At 42.7% G+C, this 21648-nt stretch overlaps 1 protein-coding gene across 1 annotated transcript in view; it reads left to right on the top strand.

The window, feature by feature from the left end:
* Hnrnp-k (Heterogeneous nuclear ribonucleoprotein K) overlaps window positions 1-21648 on the top strand; it is a 196873-nt gene that overhangs the window by 146005 nt on the left and 29220 nt on the right. The window lies entirely within an intron of this gene.

The raw sequence follows: 21648 nt of genomic DNA, 5'->3' as shown, positions 1-21648 counted from the left end.
AAGAAATACACACAATAATAAATATAACAAATTACTCTTCCAATGGTACATTTTCATTTTCATTTTAATTTTCAAACACGTGCGATGAAATATCGAAACGCGGTTCGATCGATCTCGTTCCTCGAGAATTTCGTATCCCGTCGAAAGGGATGAAAACACACGGCAAATGAACATCCGTAGGAACGAGGTCCCCCCCTCGTTGCAAGGTTTCCGGTCCGGTGTTTCCACGATTAAGGTCGCGGCACGATGGTTTCGGCGAATTCACGGAATTCCGCGGCAAACAAAGGAGACTCGAAGAAGAAGTGTTCGGTGGAAGGGTGGAGGTGACGTGTCAGCCTGGCTGTGAACTTAATCCCAACTTTAATGGTCTCGTGGTTCTCCGATCCGTTTTCCTCGTTTTCCGGCGTATCTGTGCATTCCCCCTTTGTGTTCGCCACTGTCGTCGATCGTAGTCTCTGCTCTCTCTGTCTCGCGCGTACACTGTCAACAATAACCGGCGCTATTTCGACGCTCTCGAGCGCCCTTAACGCGTGCAATATTTCGAGTATTTCGGCTCGAGAGAGACAGAGAGAGAGAGAGAAACAGAGAAAGAAAGAAAGAGAGAGAGAGAGAGAGAGAAAGAGAGACGCGTCTCGTTTATTGTGATACCTTCCGGAATCCCTGGTCGAGATCTCGTCTCCTCGGTTGGAAGCAATAAAACTCGTCGTTTCCTTGATACGGAACACGATGGGAATTGGTTGTTTCGCGCCCCGAGGGGGAATCTTGCGTTCTTCGAGCACCGTGTGATCTCGATTAACCGAACCGATCCCTGTCGAGATAATGGAATTTTTTCTTTTTTAAGACGATAATACCCTAACGATTCGTGTTCAACGATTATATCATCCGCGGAGGAGAATTGCATCGGAATATTCAAATTTGGACAAATTTCTCAGCATCTATCGATCTATTTTTTTTTTGTATATTTTATTTAATTCTTACAATCTTTCCGATCATTCCGAATTATTCTTTCAATATTGCTCCAATATGATTTTGTCTTCTGTAATAGGTTCTTGGAGAAGTTTTATCGAACGATAACATTTATCGAACAACTCAGTACCTATACTATTTTCGGATATTCGATCGAAAAGGACGGGTACGTTATCTTCGTGGTAGAAATATTTGGAAAGTCACCGTTTCGCGATAATCGGTTAAGAGTTGGAACAAGTCTCGCCACGTTTCTCAACGGTCTCCGCAGTTCGAGCGAAGGCGACCGTAAGCTATCGAAAGACGCCGCGTGACCCAGAAAATGATCCTTGTCTACGGAAAATGCGATCGGTTTTCCATAAAGGAGAGCGGTACCTGGGAAATACCTGTAAACGTGGCCACTCGAGGTCGGTACGACTGGAATCGAGAACGTAACGATTATTAATAGAGAGGCTCGAAGTAAGAGAATTTTTACGAGAACGCGCGATTTTACAAACGGGGCGACTCGAGCGTGTAAACTCGCCGGAACTCGTCTCGATTCTCTGGTGCGACGAGATGCTCGAGGGTGTCGTTTCCATATTTAATACCGATCGAAACATCGATACATCATCCTCGACCTCTTCGACTCGCGTTACTCGACGAGAGAGAAAACTGTGCAACACTCGAGAACCGGTCCGGCTCGATTCAGAAGTCTCGATTTAACGAACACCGCGACACCTTCGATCGCTCCTAATTAATACTCACCGACAATTATTAACGTTTAACGCGCGGTAAATCACCCGTTGTCCCGCGATCCACGCCCACGACTACTTTTACGCGAAGCTGTAAAAAGCACGTAGTACGCGAGGTGAGTGCGTTTGGTAATTGAGCGTTTAAGAGAAAACGATCCCAAGAAGAAGTTGTACGTCTCCTTTATCTCTTGCCGGAACGATCGCGTCGCGTGTGATAAACACGTGCCAAACGGTGTCGCCTGAATTTCGTTGAGAAAATTATGAATTTTAAAACGATACGTAACCCTCGAGTGTGCAGGCCTCTCTTTTTTTTCTCTCGTTCGAAAATTACGGCCAATAAAATCGAACGAAATTATACCGCGATAAGTAGACATCGGTCGTTGGAACGGTGTGATATTGACGAGGAAATTATAAAATTTAAAACGATACACGATCTTCGGATACCATCCGGGACTGTAGTCGCTTATCGCGAATCTTTCAAGCGACGTATCGTAATTTTCCACCGAGAATTATATTATTAAACGATCTATTAAATTTGATTACTCCGACACCCGTTTACGAGTCTCTGTGTATACGTATACGATACAACTCGAACGAAACAATAATTTACACGCGAGAAGGTATCGAACGTCACACACACTCGATCCACGAAGAATCGAATTAAGGTTTCCCGCTCAAATCGTGCAATTACAATGTATTAGAACAATCTACAATTCCTCGTAGAATGACACAAAAATGAAATCAATTCGTGGAATAATTCTTCTCGAAACAGTGTCTTCTTTCACCGATACAAACGTATATTTTCGAATGCGTTATAATTCCACCAAGAATAATGGTGCAATTTTTGAAACAGTCACATTTATCGCGACGATGTGTTTCTACCGTGAATCGAGACGCTCGTTTTCGTTTTTTTCCCCCTTAAAAGTATCATCGACTGTACAGGTACACGTTTAAACTACCTGTACTTTTACCATACACGGGTGTCTTTCGTAAATGGTGAATCAACGAATCGAATGAGCACGTGTAGGGGAAAACAGGTGTCTTCGATGTTTTGTTCTTCTTGTTCACGCGTGGCGAGCATCTACACGTAAGAAATTGTCAACATGGTCGCGAATTTTCGTCGGTAAGCTCGTCGATCCTTGCCTAAGCGGATTTCGTGAACTCGCCTAGCTGCTTTTACGGCTATTAATACGGTCTATCGATTAACCTGGTTGATCAATAGCCGTGCCACTTGCTAGGAAAATTAATACGATGAAAGGAGCGAGTGGAACTTTGCACCGAGTCGATGGAACATTGTTGCTGTTTTCGGTTCGCTTAAAGTTACATTTGTTTACTCTCGATCGAAAATTCCGGTGGTTTCGATTTAATCGTAGAATACTACAGCTTCGATGAATACGCTTTCAACCACGGTCTACGATTAATTTCGATGGTCGATTACTTGTTCCTAGTTTTATCCATCTGTCTGAGAGCTAAATTTGTAATTTTACAAACAATAGTGCCGCACCTCGTAGTTTCTTCCGATCTATTTCTTTGAAAAACTTCGTAATTTACCAAGTCTTGAAGGGATTAAAATAACCAGAATTGTGTATCGTTTTTAAGAGTTTGAATATCACTGTGCGATATTTCAACTGCACTTAGAAGGAGTTCGATAGATAAATGATCACTTAGAATAGCGTTCCTCGTAGTTTACTCGTGTCATCACATTTATCGAGTACGACCAAACCATTTTCGCATTTACCGATCACGATCGAACTATTTTCACGCTCATCGAGCACGATCGAACAATTTTAACATTTATCGCACACCACCACGAACATTTTTCACATTTATCGAGTACGAAGTGACTATTTCCACATTTATCGAGTACGACGTGACTATTTCCACATTTATCGAGTACGACGTGACTATTTCCACATTTATCGAATACGAAGTTACTATTTTCACATTTATCGAGTATCTTGCTCGAAAGAGTTAAGATCCCTAGAAGTGTGTCTATGTATCCATTGTTATGATAATAATCCCTACCCACCGTGTTCTCAGCCACACTTAAACTTCGATCGATAGTCAATCACCTGCGTATCGATCTTCGCGTCTATTTCTTCCAAAATTTGTAACTTTTCAAAAACAATCGTCACATTTATCGATTACGTATCCCGATTCTCGAATGGATCGAGATCCTCGGAAACGCGTCGTCGCGTATTCAAATGCATCCAGGTATCGTGGACGCGTTGATCACGAAAGGCCGCGGTTCAATTTTCTTTTCATTTCGAATTCTGGATTATATATTTTTTTCCCATGGCTGCGTAGTTCTAGCCCGAGAACCGGTGCCCGTACTCATCGAAACGAGCGGAACCCGGTCGATTCGGAGGCACGCAGCCAATCATTAAGCGTGCATGCACCCGAGGGACAGGCCGGCCGCGTGTTTCATCAGGAAAGTGCGTTTTCACACGCACGAGTGCGTGCGCGGTGCACGCGGTTGCGTTCGTACGCGCTCGGAACGAGCCCAGGCTGAAAATTTGTTTTTTTTTTTTCACCGCCCCCCTCCGATCAAATTTTCAAGTAATTTCACGTCGGAGAGCACCGTAGATTCGCGTTCGCAGTTTTCGTTCGAGCAGCGAAGAAAAGTGAACATTTCGAATCTGAAATCTTCGCGAGAATAACAATCTCCCCGTCTAACGATTCCCTTGTTAACGGATATTCCGAAAATAAATATACGAAGTTGGGATAATAATTTCTCTATTAACGGAGGAACGTTCCAAAAGGAGAGAAACCATAGAAGAAATAGAGAATAAACGAGAAAGAAATAATAGTTTCTCTATTAACGGAGATGAAACGTTCTAAAAAGAAAAGAATACAAGGAATAGAGAAACTAAACGTGAAACGATAATTTCACTGTCAACGAAGAAGGGACACTCCGAGAAGAAAAACAGAGGAAATAGAGAATAAACGAAGTTCCTTCTCTGCTGTTTGTAACGAAGAATTTACAATTTGCCGGACGCGGAGGCCAATGGCCCGAGGAACTTAACGGCGGTCAGCGAAATCGGGATCCTATTTTCTGCATCGTAGGGACCGTTCGTCGACGAACGGTTTGGCAAGAAATTCCACGAAGAGGAGCGTGTCGTGGTCGCGCGTCCCCGCAAAAAGCGTCGCATTCCGCGTCGCGATGCATTTCTTTCCCCGGTTCCGTCAACGACGACGAAGTTCCTCGCGCTGCTAAATAATCGCGCGTCACGGACTCGCCGGGGGTGGCCCTGGATCGTGGACAGAGGGCAAAAAGGAAAGAAAAGAAAAGAAAGAAAGAAAGAGGGGGGAGAGGGGAGGGAGAGAGAGAGAAAAAAAAGAAAAAAAAAGAAAAAAGCTTTTCCAGGGTAGCTTGAAATTAATTCCAGGAAAGTACGCCAGATAATTATGCACACGCGATGCCTTTATTATCCGGCGCCGGCGTTTTGTCCGCGCCCGATGCAGACGCGACGAGAGCGGCCGCGAAAAAAGTGCGGGAGAGGCACGAAACGACACGTAGCCCCTCGATTCTATCGCTAATTTCTCTTTAACCCTCGTAGGTAAAACGCCGGGCGCTTCGAGAGGCGTGGAAATGACGCTCAAAGGCGCTTGGTTCCTCTTCGACCGCGATATATCGATGGCTCTTTCGATAAACGTGACTCTACCGACGATGCACCGGCAACGAATTATCATTTCAGCCCTTTCGGTTAACGTGGATGGGTATAATTCGATGGTGGTGTTTCCTCGTTGGTTTATCGAGAACAAGTGTTTTTTTGGAGCTGATCGAGCGACAACGAGTGTCCGTTATAGATACAGTTTATATAGGGTTTCTCGGGTCCGATGTATAGTAGTAGGTATAATTTATGGGCTTTCTTGGGTCCGATGTAGACACAATTTAGCGGTATTTTTAACGCTGGCTTCATCGAGGCTAATTTTTTAAAAATTCATCGAACAAAGAGAGGAGTCTTAGCGATGGTCCAGACGCAAGTTGATTGTATCTTTGTTGCTGGTTTATCGAGACTAATCTTCAGGGGTTGCTGCGAGAGTAAGAAACCTAGGCTCAACACAGTAGTATCTTTATTGCCATTTTAGTAATACAAATTTTCAAGCATCCATCGAATCCCAATACACATTTGTTGGAAACTATAGTAAGCCTTCGTCTTCGTAACTGGAGACCTCGTAACGTTCAACCAATCCTCCCCAAACACCTCGATTGATCCCCTTACCTGAAACAAACCAAACCCTCCAGAATCTCTATTCCATCTTTGTCAATTCGGTGCTCCAAAATAGGTCGAATTCTTCAGAGTTCCTCGAGACTCCACAAAATGTTACATCCTTGGGGTGTTCGAGGTTAGTTCCTTGTAAGACGTCCAGTGTGTTCTCGCGAAGAGGTTAATCGACAACGAAGAGTCTCGGGACGTTTTCTCGATTCCAATGACGAAGAAGAACCACCGCAATTGACGAAACCCAGCCCAGACGGTTCCCTCGTTATCAGAGGGGCAGTCGATCCTCCTCTTCCTGGTAAGGCACCGGGAAACGATACCTTGGAACATGCGTTGCTCGCGTTCTTCTTAATATCCGGGTCGTCGGGGCCTCTCCTCGTCCTCTCCGGCAACATGTGTTGCTATGGGCAGTTCTGGAAGGTCCACGCGGCACGCAATCCGAACAGGTGCTGGCGAACCAGGTAACGGACGGTTCCCAACAGCTGCCACGCCAGGTGCAGCTGCCTCTCCGGACGTCGTGACACGCGGCAACAGAAGCTTTTCACGTGCCCGCACCTTCTCTTTCCGATTTCCCCTCGTGGCTTTCTGCCCTGGGAAGCGTGTAGCTTATCGAAGAGTCGCTCGACAAATTTTTCCCTCCTCGTGCTTTCTCCTTTTCTTTTTTTCTTGTTTTTTTTTTTCTTTTTTTCCATCGTTTCCTCTTTCTACGAAAGGTTCGCTATCTCCACCCGTGAACCACCCTTTCGGAGAACCTCTCGTTCCTTTGTCAATTGTTCCCCCCTGTAGGACTGAAATTTTGCGAAATTTAGAAACTTAGAGGATTGTACTTCGAAGAAATCCGACCGTGTTTTATCTATCGAAAGTTTCAAGGTTTTCTGGCGATTTTTGAGGATTGCATTTTTTCTTCGTCGAAATTCTCGTCGTTGCGCTATTTTATCTGGACTTTCTTCTCTGGAGCAGAAAATATACACCAAAATTTAGTTCGGATTCGCTACCTATATTGTACTAATTATAAAAAAGATTTCTCTATATTTTCAATCTCAAATTCTTTCTCCAAGCTTCAAATTATTGTTTCTCACTCCCGTTTCTTTTCTAAACAATTTTCATACTTTCGTCCTTGATCTCGTTCATTTTCCACCAATGACCCAAAACTCGTTATCACTCTCTCTCGTTTCTCCTCTAAACAATTTCTACACTTTCGTCCATAATCTCGTTCATTTTCCACCAATGACCCAAACCTCGTTATCACTCTCTCTCGTTCCTCCTCTAAACAATTTCTACACTTTCGTCCATAATCTCGTTCATTTTCCACCAATGACCCAAAACTCATTATCACTCTCTCTCTCTCTCTCTCTTTCGTTTCTCTAAACAATTTCCATACTTTCGTCCTTAATCTCCTTCACTTTCCACAAACGACCCAAAACTCATTATTATCGTGGCCATCGTTACACATAGCTCTCGTTTCTCCTCGAAACAATTACCACACTTTCGTCCTTAATTTCATTCGTATTCAACAACCCGAAATCCCTATAGAATCGTTCCAATAACAATCTCGGATCGATGGATCTTTCGCACCGTTCGTGTTTCTTTATTCCTCAAGCTTAACCCTTAACGCAAGGCGAGAAGTTTCGCGGAAAGTTGGAACCGAGTCGAAAACACGACTCGGGTTTCCCCTCGACTCGGGTCGTGCAACTTTCCCTTTTCCCGTGTGGGGGTGGTACGAAGAGGGGGGGAAGGGTTCGGGCAGGCGATGCAAAGCTGCACGTTAAGACCCGAATAATGAAAACCAGCGGCTGGTAATTCCCTTCGTGGATGAATGAAGGTGGGTGGAGTCTGAACAGCGACCGAAACGGAATCAGGGACGCATGACAGTCCTTCGAACCCTCTGCCTTTTCAGTTCTCGGTCGGTCGTCCGCGCGAGAGGGTCTTCGGCTTGTTGTCTTCCGGGCTCTCGTCTTCCTGTTCTCTCGCTACCCGATCGTTCGTGACCATCGCGAATCGCGACATTTTCGGTTTATTGTGCCACCTATCGACGATGGACCGGATTTTCGTGTTCCCGGGAACTCTACACGATCATGGGTTCTCTCCGTTTTCTCTGAACGGTAAGTTTGTTAAGGAAGCATCGGGGTTGGTAATAATCGAGTTCGATGTATAAATAGAGAAACAAAGTGCGCGGATTTCAGAGATGGACGAAAAGGGAATTTTAGTTGTAAAATACGGGGAGAGTAGAAGACACGAGAGTTAATAAGAGAGGAGGAACGGAATGGAGTTTAGTGGAACTATGGAACAGAGAATTGGAATAGAGTATATATATATTATTATTCGCGATGTTAGAGATTTGTGATTTAAAGAACACCTGTTTCCAGAGATTGACGAAACGGTAATTAGTTGTAGAATTACGGGGGAAAGTAGGAAACGCGAAAGTTAATAACGGACATCTCCCAGAGAATTTAGCGGAACTATGGAATAGAGAATAGTATTTATAGCTCTCTTTGGTACATACGACGCTGGACATTTATAAATAAAGATCACCGATTCCAATGGTGGACGAAACGGAGCATCTGATCGTAAAGTATCCAGAGAAAAGTAAACCATTGATGAGTAAAGTATTGATAAAGTAGAGTATGTATTTACAATCGTCGAAAATCTCGGTACCTTGTAGTTGTCGGTACGGTTACGAAAAATATCTACACGAGCTACGTTATTGACGTTTCACGTTCCAAGAAACGATTCCTCGGTATTATATTCTCTTGGATGTTTACGAGGATCGGTTTAACGACCTTCGTTTTCGTATCTCGTCGGGCAGGCAGGTTCGTGTACGCTCGAATCGTTCAACGAACGAGGAGTCGAACGCGATTTAGAAATGTTTACCGGCCAGTGCTCCGGGATCGGTGAAGGTGAATACAGCTTCGAGTGATTCACGATCGCGAGGATCGTCGACACGAGCGATTTTACTCGTAAGTAGGTTAAGTTCGCGACATTTGGTAAACTTGGTCTAGTCGTGTATCGCGCGATTTTCACGATTCGAGGATGAAAACTCGCGCGAAACACGTGCGTTCCCTGTGGATTGCAACGATTCGATTTTACTCAGAATTTTCCACTCCTCCCCCTCTCTATCGGCGTCATTGCCGCTATAGTCCGTTTTTATTTTTGTTTCTCGGTTGCTTTGGAAGTTACGTAGTTGAAAGTTTGCGGATAAAAGGGGCGGAGAGTTCTTAAGTGATTTCTTTCTTACTCGTTTTGTTTCCCTTGTTATCGAAGCGACTCCGACCGGTAAAAGTTTCGGGGAACACGTTGTAATTGGGGGAGCCGTTCGTTCTATTTTGTCGCTGGTTTTCCCTCTTGCTTCTTTTACGAATGTTTTTCAACCTCTCGGCCCCTGCCACGTGGTTGTTTCTCGCAATGGTGGACAGTTTCGCGAATCAAACGACGACGGTTGTTCTTCGAACGAATCTTGTCTCGTTTTGGTTCACGGTTCGTCGTCGAGAATTAAAATGACTTCGTCCAAGTATTCGAATGAATCGGAAGCGTGTAGGTGGTCAAGTTCGCGGACAAAACGAACGAGAACGAAGATCGAAGTGACCAACCACGGATTCTCGTTGTTTTCGCACGAGGTGTCGAGAAAACGAGGGGAATCATCGGTTCTTTAACGATCGTACTCCACAGGGGTCTTTTATCGGTTTTCCTCTTTCGAGGGAAAACGATCTCGACGCATCGTTGGCGATTTTCCACGAAATTCGTGAATGGATATCAGGTGGTGGAATGTTCGAATTCCACGGATGTGACAGAAGAAAGGATATCGAGTGGATTAAATCCTCTATTTAGAACAGATTCCCATCGATTTACGAGCTATTAATATCTTCCGTCGAAATCTAATTGACCCCGATGGACCCGACAGGGAGAAGGTAATAAATTCGTTCACCGGTCTATGTAAAAGTTATGCGCAACGGTTAATGGGACCCGATAAAGTAACGGATAAGTTGTGTGTCCATCGTTTTGAGAATTATTAACGCTCGAAGCGGAAATTGTGGTTAAAAATTTCGAGGTATCCAGGAATTGTTACGCCTGGATCGAACGAATGTTATTTCTACAACGATTTGTATACATCGTGGGTATTCTTGTCGCAACGATGACTCGTGGAACACGACGTCATATTATATATTTCGAAATGATTCCATTGGAAAATTATTTTCATCTTCGTAACGATTAATTATTACCGTTCGTTCGAAGAGCATCGTGGAACGTAATTTTGTAATTACTCAGGGGCTTGCGACTCTCGTGCACTTTTGTCGAAAAATACGATTTTTCCACAGTGGAAAATTGCGAGAAGGGAATCCCGATTGAAATGGCTCGAGTTGGAAAATTATTTCCACTCGAAGACGGGCTTATTACGATTGCTTAAAAATCACTTACGATCGTGAACATTACCCGGAAGTCCTATTACACTGTTGTCGGCAAACTCGAAATTCGCCATCGACGGTACCAAATTGCCCTGAAATTAGGACAATTCATCGCTGGGGGGGGGGCTTCGCAATTACTCTTTCTCTCTGTATGTTTCTCATCTAGGTTTTCCCCTCTTTCTAGATATCTCTATCTAAATTTTTCTCTCTTTGTTTCTCTCTCTAGGCCTCTTTCTCTTCATCTCTGTCTAGATTTCTCTCTTAGGTATACCTCTCTCTTTATGTTTCTCTCTCTCTGTCTATCCAGATTTCTTTAGCTATTTCTCTCTAAATTTCTCTCTCGCTCTTTAGGTGTCTCTTCTGAGCTTTTCCATCTTGAATTTCTTTTGCTTTCTCTAAATGTCTCTCTCTTTTTGTTTCTCCCTCTAGGCCTTTTTCTTTCTGTCTCTATCTAGGTTCCCCTCTGTAGGTATTTCTCTCTCTCTAGTCTTCTCTCTCTGTCTCTTTAGGTTTCTCCAAGTATTTCTCTCCGAATTTCTCTCCCTAAACTTCTCTCTCTGTCTCTCTAGGTTTCTCCAAGTATTTCTCTCCGAATTTCTCCCCCTAAACTTCTCTCTCTGTCTCTCTAGGTCTCTCCAAGTATTTATCTCAGAATTTCTCCCCCTAGACTTCTCTCTCTGTCTCTCTAGGTTTCTCCATGTATTTCTTTCCGAATTTCTCTCCCTAAACTTCTCTCTGTCTCTCTAGATTTCTCTAACTATTTCTCTCCCTAAACTTCTCTCTCTCTAAGTTTCTCCATCTCCCTCTCCCTCTCTACGTTTCTCTCTCTCCGCATAGTCTCGCGTTCGAAGCACGAAACAACGCGAAATAACAGTCCACGACCATAATCTCGAGATATATATCTCCTCTCGTGATCGCCCGGTGGTCGGCGTTTACCCTCTCGTAATTACGTAATACGCGGCCGCGACGGAAGGTCGCTCGCGCGGCAACGAACGTAAAAATGCTCGCGTCGGACCCTGGATCTCTCGCCCCCTCTGCACCCACGGTTCTTCATAGGGGTGGCGCGGTGAAAACGTGAGAAAGAAAGAGAGAGAGAGAGAGAGAGAGAGAAATAGAAAAAGAGAGATGGAGGTAAGCGAACGAGATCTCGCGTGTCATTTCGCCATAATTCTCGACAGCAATTTATGCTTTTCGCAGAAAAGCTGCTGGAACCGTGGCTGGCGAGCTAAAAAGAGAACGGGGGTGGTGGAGGGCGACGAAAGGGGTGGAACGAACGGGGAGAGACGCGAACCCCCGGACCACTTTACCGGGGACAATATCGTATGTCTTAGCTACTTCGTAAAATAAACAGCGACCCTCTTTCTCTTTACCCCCTCGTACACCCCTCGTCCACCCCAGCGGAGGCTACATTTTCATGCGTTTCAACCTTCCACCCCCTCCTCTTCAACCCCTCTGGCGGCGGCTCGCGTAAGGTAAACTCTCGGCGTGTTCTCTCTCTTTCTTTTTCTCTCTTTATCTATCTTTCTCTCTCTCTTTCTATCTCTCGCGCGTTTTCCCTTGTCCTGTCGTGTTCTTCCGGTGGTCTTCCGTGCATTCGTCTTCTTTCCTGGTTTACACTCGCTCCCTTTTCCTTCCAGATTCCATTTTTCGACCATTCCGGCGTTAAATTAACCCGTTCGGGGGAGGATATTTATTTTGTAACTCGGCGTGGACAGAACGCGGTATTTAATTTCGGTGGATATTCGAACGCGAAAGAATTCAATTAATGTACCTGGAAATTGTGCCGGAAGACGAACCGGTGTGTTTGTCGAGTTTATTAAGCGTGGAAAGGATCTCGTACAGTTTGTACAAGGGTGTGGGAAGCTTCGGAACAAATTCCACGCGGTGGATTAGTGTATTTATCGAATTTCTAATAGACGAATATATATCGTATTATTATTTATTTCCGTGAAACAAAGAATCGTGTATATTTTGTTCAATGATACGGACAAATTAATTTCAGAAAAAGAGTTTCGTATCGTGGATCAGTGTACTTGTCGAATTTCTAGAATACGTAAAAATTGAAATTTTCTTTCGTTTCTATAAAGTATAGCTAACGTATAGGAAAATTTTACTCCTTCAAAATTAATTTCTCAAGCGTTATTCCAGAGTAGGGATCGTTTCTTATTAAATTTCTAAAATACAAAAGGGAAAGGACGCGTGAAATATATTTAAAGATACCTGGAACTTTCATTATCCCTACTAAAAAAAAAACTTTTCTTTTTATCACACCAACGAATATACAATTTCTCCGTATATTCGCGTGCATTGCGCGTAAATTTGCAATCTCTCTCGAATTTTACCGTTTCAACGATCCACGATCGGAAGCCGAATCCCACTTTAGGGTGTCGCGTACGGTAAACGGATTTCTGTAAAACGAGAGTCTTCGGCGGCTCTCGTCCGCCCAGCCCGCGACACTTGTCCTCGCACTCTTTCCTTCTTTCTCCACCTATCGAACCATCCGCGATACCTACCCCCTCCTTTCACCACGTTTTTCGGTATCCACCCCCGTTTTAATTCCATTTCTTTCCACGTACCCTCCCACTTCGTCCGCGATCCCTTCGCTTCCTGTTCTCCCCGAATTTTCCTTCCTTCTGTTTCCCCTTCGTTTTTTTTCCTTTTTTTTTTCTTCTTTATTTCTTTTCACTTTTCAATTCTTCCCAACCGTGCCACTAGCGACGCTTTTCCCATTCAATCTTCCCTCTTCCACGTTACGCTCGAAGTAGGGAGAGATTCTCGCGAGAAGACACCCCCTTCAACCCCTTGCACGCGTGCACAGGGCCGCATTCTTACGCAACCAGCCAGCCGCACCGATGTGCTCAAAGACTGTTTATTAAAAAGCTTTTAGCGATATTAGACTGTCCACGAGGAAGTTTCCTTCCGTCGCGAAGACGCCGAGGAATTTCACGGAGACTTCCATCCCCTAACCGCCACCGATCGGCCCCCGAGGGTGGCTCGTGAAAAAGTGAAATTCGCGACTATTTCCGATCGATCGAACGATTCGAAACCATAATTGGAACTTGTCGTTGACGATCAACACTATCTCGAGTTATTCCGAGCTCTGTAGGTGGAAAAGGGGTGTTTAGGCGAACTTGGGCATCGAGGTACGTTTAAAATTGAATTTTTCCCCTATTTTAATTCCCGAAGCATCAATTTCCATGGATGAATTAAAATTGAAAATTTAATATCGTGAAATCGAACGACTTGAAAATTTAGCACGCTGGAAAGTAAGAGTGACGAGAGATTTAGTTGAAAAACGATTTGCTTGACGAAAAGTACGTCTAGAAAGTTAAACCACAAATTTTGTCGATATTTGTCTGTTGGTTGTTCAATACTCCGAATCTTGAAACGAACACCAATTTGGAGGTAACTTGGAGAGAAAATTGCAACGATCAAAATCATTCTCGAAAGGTAGAATTCTCCTTAATAATAAAACGTTTCGACTCTACGAGAGAAGAAGTGTACAGTGACATTTAAAAAAAAGAAATTAATAACATCCTCCCTGATAGAGTCCAATACCTTGAAATAATCGAGTCGGTGAAAATTAGCGCCGAATATTTCCTCTTTTATTCCCCATATCTGTGGTGAACCACAGAAAGTCAATTCGCAAAGCCATTAACGCAGCTCCGCTCGAAACCTTCTTAATCGTGTTGAAATTATTCCAACGATCCATGGTTTCCGAAAATAATTCCCAACCATTGTAAAATCACGTTCGAGTGCCAACGAATCGTATCTCCAGCCTTCTGAAACCTCCAGTCGAAATATCACCCTACGTATCGGCAACATCGGCCCCCAATTTCCACGAGTGGTAACGTAGAAATATTTCGCAACCCTTTTTCGTACACCTGTTACCCCCACCCCCGTCACCAATCCAGCCCTGGTTGCGTTCGAGTTTATTTTCCGTCACCGTGCGAGAGAATGTCGACTGGTTACAACGCTCCATTAAAGGATACTATCGGAAAAGAATCGGAAAAATGCTTGTATTCCAACCAAGGGGGAAATAGAAACCTCGTGACACGAGTGACACGGACTCAGTTTGGAAGGGGGTTGCACGATAAAAAGCAACGAAACTCGGAAGACTCGTTACATCCAGTCTCTCGGGCGTGTTCCTTCTTTTTCTTTCTTCTTTTTTTCGCGTGTTCCTCGTTTTTTGCTCAATTTCGCGACGGTTGGGGGTTTGGTCGGGACGACAGGGATACTCGGTTACGAACCACCCCCTCCCCAAGCCCCATCGTGCTTCGTTTGCCGGGAAACACTCGAGTTCCGTTTGTCGGGGTCTACGGAGTCTCTCGTCGGGTCCTCATTGAAATCGGAGCCGGAGACGTCCATCGGTAAAAGGAATTTCAAATTAATTCGAACGAACGAAGAAAAGAAAGGAAACACCGCGGCTAATAAGTCGTTCTTTCGTTCCTCGATGATAAATGTTCGAACATCGGCCCCGTGGAGACTTCCCGCGGGTGAACGGGGTGCGAGGGGGTTGGTTTGTACCGGACGAAGTTCGAGACGTTCGACGACGTTGAAAAGTTACGGCCGTTTCTGAGCGAGCTTGAGAAACGAGGAAGGGAGATTTGTGTTCCGGAAGGTTCGCGGTTCTCTTCCGTGGGCCTGGATGCGTTTCGAGGGGTTCCGCGAAGGGTCGATTAATTTTAAGAAATGTCTTCCTTTCGGGGAAACGGGTGTTTGGGTAGGACTTGTGGTAGCGGACAGGTGGTTGTGATTTTTTAAATTGTTATCAGGCTGGTATTGAATTAGGGGATCGATGATTAAGTAACTCGGGGAGATTCGAATTGAAAAATAGATTTTTTTGTAATACGTGAAAATATGGGTAACGGAAGTAGTCTTTATTTTTCGATTACACTTTTAGAGTCTCGTCTCTCGTTGAAATTTAACTGTAATATTTTAGCTTTGAGAGCAAGTAATAGATTACGAAGTTTACTTTCTATTGTGTAGAAATTTTGGTGGATTGCAAAATTAGAAAAGTAATTGTCACAAAATTACCAAGCGTGAAAAATGGTCGCGTCAAATTCGTTACAATGATCACAATTATGGAGAGTTAAAAAATTACAATATTAATTCTCACAAAATCACCAAGCGTGAGAAATGGTCGCGTCGAGTTCGTTACAATGATCGCAACTGTGACGAGTTAAAAAATGACAAAAGTAATTCTCACGCGATTACCAAGCGCGAGAACTGATCGCGTCGAGTTCGTTAAAACGATCGCAGCTGTGAACAGTTGAAAAATGAGAAAAGTAATTGTCACACAGTGCGGTAGGGCGCGAGGAATCGGCGCGTGGAACGCGTCACAACGAGTGAAAGGGTCGGTATGGTCGCGAGCGGGAGCGCGAAAGACCATCCGCGGCTTTCGCCCAATTACGGTGGCCCATGTTGCGTGAACAATAGTGCATACACGTAGATTTCTCGACACCTGTGGCAACGGTGCACATTAACGGCGCTAATTGCCGCGTTGTCCGCGTCATTGTTGACCGATCCGCGCGCTTACACAGCCCGTCTGTGTCCTCTTCTTCCTGTAGAAAGTGGGTCCCCGTTTAATCGTCGCGAGCGCGCGACTTCCCGACCGTTTCGACGATCCGGCTTTCTTCTATCGCGGGCGCGGTTTACCAGCCAACCGAGGGGTTCTGCACAGACGAGTGACACATGTGGAAAACCACATATCCTTCCTGCCGAGCGTCCACCATCTGCCCTTCGTGGCGCCCACTTCCGGCCGCCGGTCGACCGGACTCTTCGAGTCACCCCATCTCGTATTCTCTCTTCTCTTTGGCTTTTCCTTCTTCCGTTTCTTCTTAATTGACGCTGGAACTGTTCGAGGAATTTTATACTCGAATATTTTACAGGTTTGCGAATATTTCATAGCTTCTCGAATAATTCTACGAGTTCTCCAAGGTTTGTACAATATTTGTAGTATTTCATACGTACTCGAATAATTTTGTATTCGAATAATTTGGTACTCGAATAATTTTGTATTTAAATAATTTTGAATTCGAATAATTTTGTATTGGACTAATTTTGTATTTAAATAATTTTGAATTCGAATAATTTGGTACTCGAATAATTTTATATTCGAATAATTTTGAATTCGAATAATTTTTTACTCAAATAATTTGGTATTCCAATATTTTACAGGTTCTAGAATACTTTATAGGTTCTCGAATATTTGCTAAGTTCTCAAGTATAATTCTATCGGTTTTCAAAAAATTGCGCCGTTAAATATTTCATAATTTTATATTCGAATGTTTGATAGGTACTTGACCGACTTTAAGGTAATTTCAGAGTAAGGAAATTTTCGAGGACATTCACTTTTCCAAGACCGAATATTTCGTATTTACAAATATACAATTTTTTCTTTTCTTTTTTTTTTCCTTCACTTCATCCTGTTGCGATCGTCGCGGTCGTCTCGGAATTGATACCGCCATTGTTTTGCGAAACTTTGGGCGTTCGGTATTGTCTTTCCCCCGAAGTTTCACGGTGGCTCGATTCTTTTCTTCGCGAACGAAAAGGAAACCGAGTCGAGTTGCGTAATTCTCTCAGCCTCAGCTTGGCTAATTACTCCACGAAGAACGGCGAATGCGGAAATCCGTGGACTCGGGTGATTTTTTTCTTGCACGCGATAAGGCGCAGAGTTTTACGGAGCATAAGCTCCAGGAATTTACGATCAGGAGAGGAAAAAAAAAGAAAAAGAAAAGAAAAGTTGTTTCTTCCACTTCGACGTTTATTAAACTTCGAATCGCGAATTTCGTCGTTTCGCTTTTCGCCGAGTTTCGAAGAAATTTATTAGACAGTTCTACGACCGCTACGAAGTAAAATTAAACGAAATTTATACTTAAAAATTTCTCTCTCGAGTGGAAATAAAAAATACAAACGAACACCGATGGAGTTTCGAATAAATTTACTCGACGGTTATACGACGACCGCTACGAAGTAAAAGTAAATAAAACTTCTACTTAAAAATTTCTCGAATAAAAAGAAAAATACAAACAAACAACTAATTTCTTTTCTACGACCCTCTTCGATAAGATTTAACACACAAAAAAAAAGAAAATACTTTCGAAAATCTATTGACTTCGTTCCATTCCGTAATATTTGTTTACATTTACAACGTATTCCGTGGTCTGTGTGCATCGTCGACGAATCGTAGAAATTGCACTCGTGCTCGTAGAAAGTAAAATGAAATTTCCATAGCGAGTTTCTTTCCGATTCCACGGTTCGGGTCCCGCAGATATCGTATAATAAACGTACATTGCGTTTCGAGTAAACGATAAACGAAAAAATAAATTCGACCAGTATCGATTCCCCCATAAAATCACCGAATCTCAACCGGTATTCTCTTGTCCGTGGGACCGTTAAAAAAATGCGTCGTCCTTTTAATAGTTTCTTTATCCTCGGAAACGAAGTTCACGAGGTAAAAGCCACTTCCTTTCTTCTGGATCGATGTCAAGCATGCGATCGACAACTGAGGAGAATACTTGTTCTTAATCAACGGAGCCGAGCGGTAGGATTCTTTGTGTCGCAAAGGGTTGAAAAGCATTATTAAACATTCCGCTCGGTACCAGGAACAGGGAAAGAGAGGAGGAGGAGGGGGAGGTGTAGGAGGTGTAGGAGGGGTCATTGATTCGATAAGAGAGGCGAATCGATGCGTCTTCCAATCGGTTTTCGTCGCTTTCGGAGCGTGCTCTGGCGTCTAGACGCAGGCCGCTCCTCTCGTTTCTCAATTATCCTTATTTTTCCTCGAGGCATCGTGGCTCTGTCGCTCCGGTGTCCCTCCTCGTCTGTTTCGCGAAAAAGGGAGAGATCGAACCTGTTTACGTTCACGATCCACCGAGCGGCTCTATTTATTCGAGGAAACTCAATTACTTACTGCCACGTGTACGGTCTTCCGGTTCCGCGAGCGGCGAGCTTCCGACAAAGACATTACGCCATTGTTAGCGTCGTTCGGCTCGACTGCACGTCGGACTGCCTCCTACTTGTTTGCAAGATCTTGTTTAATCCAATATTTAAGAGGAACGATTTTTCGAAGAGCGTTCGTCGCCGGTGTTTCATCCAAGATTTCGAAGAAACGATTTCATCGAATTGCGTTTCTTGCTTTTCTTTTTTATCAAAGATTTGAAAGAAAGAATCTCTCAGTCTTTAATCCAAGATTTAGAAGAAACGATTTCATCGAAATGCGTTTCTTGCTTTTCTTCTTTTTTTTTTTTTATCAAAGATTTGAAAGAAAGAATCTCCCAGTGTTTAATCTAAGATTTAGAAGAAACGATTTCATCGAAGTGCGTTTCTTGCTTTCCTTCTTTTTTTTTGGTCAAAGATTTGAAAGAAAGAATCTCTTAAGAGCATTGGTCGCCAGTGTTTAATCCAAGATTTAGAAGAAACGATTTCATCGAAATGCGTTTGTTGCTTTTCTTCTTTTTTTTTTTGGTCAAAGATTTGAAAGAAAGAATCTCTTAAGAGCATTGATCGCCAATGTTTAATCCAAGATTTGAAAGAAACTATTTCATCGAAGAGCGTTTGTTACTTTCTTTTTTCATCAAAGATTTAAAAGAAACGATTTCATCCAGGAGCATTCGTTGTCGGTGTTTTATCCAAGTTTTAAAAGAACACAATTTCATCGAAGAACATTTGTTACCGGTGTCTTATCAAAGATTTAAAAGAAACGACTTCATCCGGGAGCGTTTGTTACCGGTGTCTTATCAAAGATTTAAAAGAAACGATTTCATACAAGAGCATTTGTTACCTGTGTCTTATCAAAGATTTAAAAGAAACGATTCCATCGAAGGGAATATTTGATTGGTGTTTAATCAAAGATTTAAAAGAAATATCTTCATCGAGAAGCATTTGTTACCGGTGTTCAACAAGGTACTCTAGCTTGCACTGCAATTTTTTAAGACGTCTTTTAGAGATTTTTTTCAAACAAACCGGTAACATATCTCCGTATCGAATCTGTACGTATATCTTTCGTGCATGTTTCACGAGTATGAACAATTTTTTTTCGCGTAAAAATAATCTAAATTACAAGAGTTACGGTCACTTTAGTACAGTACCTTTAGGTTTGCCATAATTCCTGTCGGTTCTTATCCGAAATGAAAAACTTGAGAACCATTTTATTCGATACGAATATGACTATAGTTGCCACGGAAAATTGTGAGAAAATATTCAAGATAAAAATTTGACGCTACTTCAAAGTTAGAGATTTTCGTACTTTCTTTTTCTCTCTTTCATTTTTAAATTACACAGGTGTTTATACTTTGGATATTTTGTTCCAAATATGGCTCGAAATTGTTTGTTTTCGGTGTAATCGTTCCGGTGAAACCACCGCGAGAAAAACTAGTTTGGTCGCCCATGATTCTTATCCTCCAATTTTCCGTAGCCCTTTTCAACTTTACGCGCGTTATTAAATTCTCGCGCTCCAGTTGACGCCAACAGTCGGTCTGCTTTGTTAATACACTTTGATTTTTTCCCAATTAGTCGGCTCCGATTATCTCGCCGCCCGTGTTCCCAGTTTCCCCGGGCGTGACAGAGCAGAAAGGTTCTAATTCTTCTTAAAAGGACCATCGACGTTTTCTAACTCCTCTAGCCCAGTACACTTGTTTAGCGAATAGTCGGAAATTAAATATTTTCGAGGTGAAATGAAAATGATCGTGCAGTGTATTTGCAAAAGGTAAAATATTTCCAAAAATTTACCCAAGAGATTAAACTACATTCTTTGGCATCGTGGTCGAAGCTTAAGATGGAAATTATCACGCGAGGTATTTGCAAAGAAAAAATATTTCCAAAAATTTATCAAAGCGATTAAATTACATTTTTTGCTATCATGGTCGACACGCAAATGAAAATTATCGCGCGAGGTACTTGCAAAAGAAAAAATATTTCCACAAATTTACCAACGAGATATAATATTTTATAATTGCAATTATTTGTAATCGTCTATTTACCGATACGATGAATGGAGTAAAAAAAAAAAAAAATAATTTTCTTTGGATATTTGGGGTTAATTCCAATCGTGAAGTACGAAGCGCGCAGTGTAATTCGTTATCACCGATTACCGTGAATGCTTTTAGGTTGGTGAAATTTTCACGGACAATTTCGAGGGAAACGTCTTCTCCGAGTTGGTTAACTTGGAGGAACGAGAGTAGATGCTTCACCGGAATTCGATCGATCGAATCGCGTTGCTTTCCCGACTCTTCCGCTCATTGAAAACTTGTAACGAGGCTTTTGTAATGCGAGCCATTCGGATGCAAATGCCCCCTCGGGTTTCTTCTTGACAATTCGCTTAGGAACGACTGATTTAACGATTAAATTCGACGAGGGGAGTCTGTGGTTCGAACACAGGTCAATCGCTTCGCTATTCTTCAGCTCGCTTCGACGAGATGAATTAATCTCTACTCTTCCTTTTTACGTTCAATGACCGAGCTAAGGTAGCCTTCTTTATTCCGTGACCTCTCTATTTTACAAGGAAAATACTAGCCCTGAAAAAAAAACACGCAAATTGGCATTTAAATTCAGCGAAGAAATTAGAGTCCTCCCGAGGACTTGTGCTAATTTATTTTCCTCGGTGCTCTTCTTTCTTGCGGTCCCTATTTTAATAAAGAAACGCTAGTTCCGGATAAACATGTAAACCAACGTTTAAATCTTGCGGAGAAACCAGACTTTCCCCGAAGAATTTTACCGAAAGTATTTTCCTCGATTAGTCTTTTCTGTCTTTTGTGACTCATTTATTTTATAGAGAAATATTAGCCCTGGAGAAATACGCAAATTGGTGTTGAAATCTAGCGGAGAAATTTGGAGTTCCTCCGAGGACTTTTGTTAATTTATTCTCCTTGATAGCTCGCTTTCTCTAGCGATCTACTCTACTCTATAAGGAAATGTTAATCTTAGAAAAATACTTAAACCGACGTGGATCAGATACTGGGCTAAAATTTTGTTTCTTTCTTAGATCGTGCGAGTGAAATAGTTTTTACGAAGGATACGCAAGATATTATTCGTTCTAAATCAATCTGGTCTAATACATCCACCGCGAGACATTTTTATAACAAACTATTGCGAATAAAAGAAACTTATTCTATCCTTAGAAATCCGATAAAAATGACAGAGGTTGGTATTCTTACGAGACACTCGAAGATCAGTATTTCGCGTCGAATATTACAATACGTAGAAATTTGTAACAATTGTGTCTTTGTTGCTTCTTTTTTTTGTCGTTGGACACCTATGCAGGACAAACGGTACAATTATTTTTCACCGAAAGCTCGCAACGTTCAAATTTTTTGTGTATTTTCGAACGCAGTA

Source organism: Ptiloglossa arizonensis, chromosome 7 (assembly GCF_051014685.1).
Source record: "Ptiloglossa arizonensis isolate GNS036 chromosome 7, iyPtiAriz1_principal, whole genome shotgun sequence".
In the NCBI taxonomy this organism is placed as follows: domain Eukaryota; kingdom Metazoa; phylum Arthropoda; class Insecta; order Hymenoptera; family Colletidae; genus Ptiloglossa; species Ptiloglossa arizonensis.
Note: the sequence above shows the minus strand (reverse complement) of the source record. Positions and strands in the feature narration are given on the sequence as shown.